Consider the following 7518-nt stretch of genomic DNA (forward strand, 5'->3'; position numbering starts at 1 on the left):
ATAATGATAATGAAGTTTAATTCTTATATTTCTCCATTACATCTGTAGCAACAAATGCGTACGTTACATTTGTAGAAAACAAAAAAAAAGAAATGGATATCTAATTCATATTTGATCAGAAAAAGTTTTCAAAGGTACAGTTGGGAATCGGATGTCTCAATTGAAATTTTGCAAACAGTCCCAGTAAAGCTCCCACCCCATCTCCCTCAGCTCTAGTAGCGCCACTGTCAATGTTGACCAGATTCATTGGACTAATTTCTAGAATCAATATGTCAGATTACCATGTTTTACCAAACTGATTAGTCTAATACTCTCATTCGGATATTTTATTATACAATAGGAAAATGTATAGTGTGGCATGTGTGATTCACAACGGTTCCACGGTAACGCTACTGAGATAATTAATTTTAGTTTCATTCTTGATCAAACCATGGTTTAATGGGTATTGTTGGGAATCGGGTTAAGTTTATAGAAAATTCCTTGAAATTATTGCAAGCAAGCTCTGAGCCTGTGACTCACAGCTTGCAATTTTAAGAAACCAAGAGAATAAGTAAATTTTTCAACTTTTATTAAAATCTTTCAGAAGCAGAAATTCTGCTTGAAAATATGCAAGATTTTTATTTAAAGTAAAATTTACTTAAGTTCGTTGTAATTACACATAAAATTACTAATTTAACTGATAGTGGGTTTATTAATAAATACAGAATTTTCTCAATTTGATGTCATTCAGAAGTGGTTAAATTTTAGTGCATTCTGGCTAAACAAAATGATGAGCAATTGCTTTATTGTGTGTTTACTGTTAGTGTTCTGTTTACTGTATGTTCAATATTTAACAAGAAATGTATCTATCTATCTATCTATCTATCCCTCTATCTATTTATAATCACAATTGACTAGATTGAACACCTGTATTGCACTTGTCAATTGAAAATGTTTCTAATTGCAGTATCAAAACTAAATGTGGGAAACTAAAAAAGAAATTTTACTTTTTGAAAAATTTGAATTAAACTTTGAGGTGGTTTTAGAATGAGCTCTAATGATTCAATTAAACAAAACAGGCCACGTTTTACTTATTTTTCTGTTTTTCAATTTAAGAGGGAGTGACAGCAATTATCAAAAATGTCAAAAATAGGAATTTCCCAAATGCCTGGGTATCTGGGAAATTTCCCAAATGCCTAGGTATCTGGGAAATTTCTCAAATGCCTGGGTATCTGGGAAATTTCCCAAATGCCTGGGTATCTGTGAAATTTCTCAAGAACCAGGCATTTGAGAAATTTCCAAAATCTTAAAAATATACCACCCTCAAATACCTATAGGAATTTGGGAAATTTCCCAAATGCCTGGGTATCTGGGAAATTTCCCAAATGCCTAGGTTTTTGGGAAATTTCCTATTTGAAAAAAAAGTAAATGCTGTCATGTCATGCAATTTAACTGCAAAATAACAAAAAATTCTATATATAATAAGTTTTGTCCGAAGAAAATATCAATGCCAAAATGTCAACAATATACTATGTTATTACTAAAAAGAGGGACAAGAATTGCAATTAAATTTACGCATTTTTAACTACGCGTTTTAACTAATAATACATGTCACGATCTGAGCTACGCAAAACCAAATAGTTTTCCAGCTTTTAAAATTGTCTTCATGACTTTTTATTGTGCTTTCGACAATATACATTTTTGAGTTTTGCTATGGATAGAAATGTTTTAGGAAAGAAACAATGTGAAATTTAGATATTCAATAGAAAGTTATTATTTATGTATTCAGATATTAAATGAAAAGTTATTATTGGAAACGATTTGAAATCTCTTGTGTGTAAAAAAAATTCGAAAGTCGAAAAATCGTGCCAGTAGTTTTGTACATCGTTTTTTATTCCGAAGACAATTTAATTCTTTATATAAATCTGATGTTTGTATAAGCCAGACCAAAATATTTCTGACTGGTTTACTAAGCAATGGAATAAAGTACTTTGTCTTTTATACAATTCTTAAATCTGTAGAGCTGTTTATAATTTATATTCTTGGGTTTAAAATGTAAAAGAAAAGTTACGCAAATGCGTATCAGTAATTCAGATTAAAAGAAATTTATAGGTTTTTTTTTTAAATATTAATTAGTATCAAATTTTAATTAGAAAAAAATTAAACCTTTATATGAGCCGGACCGAAAAAAATCTGACTGGTTTACAATGCTAAAAAATATAGTACATCATCTTGTACAGTTTGTTTTTCTGAAAAGAGATATATTTGTGAAATACTAGAAACCAAAAACTTTTCTTTTCTTATTCTTGAGTTAAAATGTAATGAAAGAGTTGCGTGTCAGTAATTCACAGTGATCCAAAGGTTGCAAGCTCTCACGAACAAATCAATGAGAATTTTGCCAAATACCTCTTAAAAACTAATGTCTAAAAAACTTCCAAATAATTCTAAAATGATGAGATAGAATCAAGACCTAGGCGTTGCAACACTTCGAAGTCGGCAAAGTCTTAAAAATAAATGCAATTTTCATTGCAGTCTGGATCTATGTGAATTCCTATTAAAAGAAACTTAGATTCCTTTTATATTTTGATCTAAAAAATCGAAAATATTTCTGACATGGATTACAATGCTATAAAATAAAGCACTTCATCTTGTACAATTATTTTTTTCTGAAGAACTGTCGATATAAATTAAAATACTAGGAACCAAAAAGTTACGAAAACTCGTTCCAGTAATACCGATTAAAAGAAACTTTTAGATTCCTTATATATATATATTTTTAAAATAAAATTGTTATGAGAAAAAAATTGAAACCTTTGTATGAACCGAAATAAAATATTTCTGACTGTTTTACAATGCAATACAATAAAGTAAATACTTTAGCTTAAAAAACTGTTTATTTTAAAGTGAAATAAATAAAGTTTTCTTTTCTCATTCTTGGGTTTAAAATGTGAAGGAAAAATTATGAAAACGCAAACTTGTACTAGTAATTCCGATGAAAAGAAGCTTATAGATTCCTTATGTACGTATATTAGTATTTAAAAAATAAAAATTTTATGAGAAAAAAAATTGAAACCTTTTTATGAGCCGGACCAAAATATTTCTGACTGGCTTATAATGCAATACTTATTGTACAATGCAATACTTATTGTACAATGCAATACTTTAGCTTGTCAAATTCTTTTTTCTTATAAGCTGTATATGTTAACGTGAAATACTAGACATCAAATCTTTTTATCCTTTATCTGATCCGAGTAACGATGAGAAAGATATTTTGGTATCCTATATTGAAAAGAGTTTTTATAATTTTCTTTCTTTTCTCTTACCTTCGTATTTAAAATGAGGAATATATTCTTCTTTTTCAATATGAAAATTGATATTTTCCAATTGAAAATTTTCTATGTTTAAAAGTGACTTGGGGTGTAAATATGTTAATCCACATTGTTACTCAGACACAGGTTAAGACGGCAATTCTTTTAATATTTGACCTTGATTGGTTCAGCGTACAGTTCAGGAATAGTAGGATATAAAACATTTTATTGAACTTTACAGTTCATAGTTGTGGGCAGAAACTAAATATTTCATGTTTTTAGCAATTAGAGAGCTTTTATGCGTAGACACAGTTCAAACTTTCTAAAAATTAGTCGAGACAAATTTTTCAAATGAAATTAGTTAAAAAGAAACCTTACTTCCTTGGTAATTTATAAAATTCCCAGGTTTTTTTAGACGTAACTTTCAGTGATCCTCCATTTATCGAGTCAAATGAATTTTCTACTTTTCTCCTTAATTATTTACCATTTGTACTATAGAAAACTCTATCAGTTTAAAGGTTACCATTATGTTTTGGTCAAACCAATCAATAAATGTAAGGTTAAATGAAATTACTTTTACAGCCCCTTTAACATGTATGCAATTTGGTAAAAACCCGATATATTCATTATTTGCTCTCATTTGTTAAACACTGAACATTATAAATAGAAGTAAAACTGGGCAATGGTTACGATAGTATCTGCTCGGTAATTATAATGTTAGTTGAATTCGTATAATAATAACTCATCGTTCAGTTCGGTTACATGAGTTAACAATGAACGGTTTCGTTTGTTACCGGAATTTCCTGTTCGTTTTCATAACTTCTGTTCGTCAAATGAATTTGCTCAATGCTCAGCGCTAAATAGAATGAATAACAGTAGTTGAAATACAAAACGTTTGTTGAATTTTCATTAAGCATTCCTTTTCATGCCACACTTTAAAAAGTATACAAAAAACTGTTCTATTCTAATTTGAAATTACTTTTTCAATTATTAAACCAAAATGGTCTCTAGGTCAACGACAATTTAGCCGTCTTGACTCTTGACGCTTCTTAATGCTTCTAGACGCCTCTTGACTTACGTTTCTTTACGCTTCTTTATGCTTCTTGGCGCTTCTTGATGCTTCTTGATGCTTCCTGAGGCTTCAATTGTTGCTTTCTGACGCTTCTTGACGCTTCTTGATGCTTCTTGACGCTTCATGACGCTTCTTGATGCTTCTTGACGCTTCTTGATGCTTCTTGACGCTTCTTGACGTTTCTTGACGCTTCTTGTTGCTTCTTGATACTTCTTGACGCTTTTTGATGCTTCTTGATGCTTTTTGACGCTGCTCGATGCTTCTTGACGCTTCTTGAGGCTAATGTGTAAAAAGAAAAAAACACCAATAAATGTGTTCTAACTTACTAAGGGGTTTACAAATACAATATGTATAAAAGAAAAAAATACCATACTAAGTAGGTACAGTACATATATACAGTATATAAACTACTAAGTAGGTACAGTACTGTAGCCAGGTATATAAACAACTAAGTAGGTACAGTACTTTATCCAGGTATATAAACACTTAGATAGGTACAGTACTGTAGCCAGGTATATAAACAACTAAGTAGGTACAGTACTGTAGCCAGGTATATAAACACTTAGATAGGTACAGTACTGTAGCCAGGTATATAAACAACTAAATAGGTAGAGTACTGTATCCAGGTATATAAACAACTAAATAGGTACAGTACTGTATCCAGGTATATAAACAACTATATAGGTACAGTACAGTATCCAGGTATATAAACTACTAAGTAGGTACAGTACTGTAGCCAGGTATGTAAACTACTAAGTAGGTACAGTACTGTATCCAGGTATATAAACTACTAAGTAGGTACAGTACTGTAGCCAGGTATATAAACAACTAAATAGGTACAGTACTGTATCCAGGTATATAAACAACTAAATAGGTACAGTACTGTAGCCAGGTATATAAACAACTATATAGGTACAGTACTGTAGCCAGGTATATAAACAACTAAGTAGGTACAGTACTGTAGCCAGGTATATAAACTACTAAGTAGGTACAGTACTGTAGCCAGGTATGTAAACTACTAAGTAGGTACAGTACTGTATCCAGGTATATAAACTACTAAGTAGGTACAGTACTGTAGCCAGGTATATAAAATACTAAATAGGTACAGTACTGTATCCAGGTATATAAACTACTAAGTAGGTACAGTATTGTAGCCAGGTATGTAAACTACTAAGTAGGTGCATACAGTACTGTATCCAGGTATATAAACAACTAAGTAGGTACAGTACTGTATCCAGGTATATAAACTACTAAGTAGGTACAGTACTGTATCCAGGTATATAAACAACTAAGTGATACAGTACTGTCTGTAGCCCGGTATAAAAACAACTAAATAGGTACAGTACTGTAGCCAGGTATATAAACTACTAAGTAGGTACAGTGCTGTATCCAGGTATATAAACAACTAAATAGGTACAGTACTGTATCCAGGTATATAAACAACTAAGTAGGTACAGTACTGTAGCCAGGTATATAAACTACTAAGTAGGTACAGTACTATATCCAGGTATGTAAACTACTAAGTAGGTACAGTACTGTATCCAGGTATATAAACAACTAAGTAGGTACAGTACTGTAGCCAGGTATATAAACAACTAAAGATATAAAGAGTATTGTAAGGATTCAGCTGAAGTCCTTTCCCCCCCGGATCCTACAGTATCCGACTGTATTCTATTACTGTATAAACATAGGATATCACGAAACCAAGGAAAATTTTCACCCCATCAAAAGTTCACTTGGACAAAGAGTTTGGAAACCATCATAACACAGTTTATTTGGAAACCAGACCGTTACTTGAAATCAATATAATTCATTTGTAAAGCAGACATTTCATTTGGAAACAACACAATTTATTTAAAAACCAGATAGTTCATTTGGAAACCAAATAGTTCATTTGAAAAGCAAATAATCATTTGGAAACCAAATAGTTCATTTGGAAACAAAATAGTTTACTTGAAAACCAAATAGTTTATTTGGAAACCAGATAGTTTATTTGGAAACCAAATAGTTTATTTGGAAACAAGACAGTTCATTTAAAAATCAGACAATTAGTTTGGAAACAAGACTATTCATTAGGAAATCAGACAGTCCATTTGAAATCAGACAGTTCAATTGGATATAAAACAATTCCTTTGGAAACTAGACAGTTTTTATGGAAACCCAGACCGTAAATTTAATCATTCGAAAATTTACTTTAATAAAACAGTGTAAGATTTTGGAAACCATCTGCAAGGTTTGATACCAAATAATATTTTTGAAACCGTGAAATTTTGTGATTTTAATAAATAGAAATTTAAATGATTTCTGGTAAACTTTTTTTAAGGCATTGAGTAGGGTACAGAGCGGTAAAAATTACGGTCTGTGAAAAAATCTAAAATAGCCCATCTATGAATAAATTTGGCTTATCTGTCTGTTTGTTTGTCTGTTTGTTTGTATCCAATAAACGTCAAAACGGCTGAACCGATCGGGCCCAAATTTTTTGTGGGACCACAGGGAAGGTTTATGAATGATAAAAATTTAAAAAAATGTGTTTTGAAGGTTTTTAATTTTGTAAAAAAATTCAAATTCTTGAAAATCCGCGTTTTTTTTTAAATCCGCAAAATTTTTTTCTTGTAAACAAAAAGAACATGTTCACAATTTAAATAGAAGATGTGCGTGAAGCGCCCTAAAAGCCTAGTAACTTAAACTACAGATCTTAAGATTATATTTTTGAAAATGAATGTAGAAACATGTGTCACATTATGATATTTTTAAAAAATTGTTGACCCTTTTTTCGGCATTTTTTTCAACCCTCCCTACCACCCAAACTATTCAAGTTATCGGACTAATTTTTTGTTAAATGGCTGGCCTTGAAAAATTGAGCTATAACATGCATTTCAACCCTATACCTATTCTCCAGGCTAAACATAGATTCAGACCCCCCCCCTGACTTTATAGGGTTAATGAATAAATATTCTATTCAGAAGGGGGTAATACCTAATTGACCCATTGCAATCTAAAGCACAAGTTAGAGAAAAGCAAGCATATTTTAAACGATATCAGAAATTCAAAACATTTTTGTTCTTCTACTCTTAAATAGCTCTTCTTCTAGTTAAAACACAAATAAGATATCAATCTTCTGTGCGATTTACTTTAGTTTGACGTGAAACGGAGGGGGGG

Source organism: Eurytemora carolleeae, unplaced genomic scaffold (genome assembly GCF_000591075.1).
Source record: "Eurytemora carolleeae unplaced genomic scaffold, Eaff_2.0 scaffold922, whole genome shotgun sequence".
NCBI lineage: Eukaryota > Metazoa > Arthropoda > Copepoda > Calanoida > Temoridae > Eurytemora > Eurytemora carolleeae.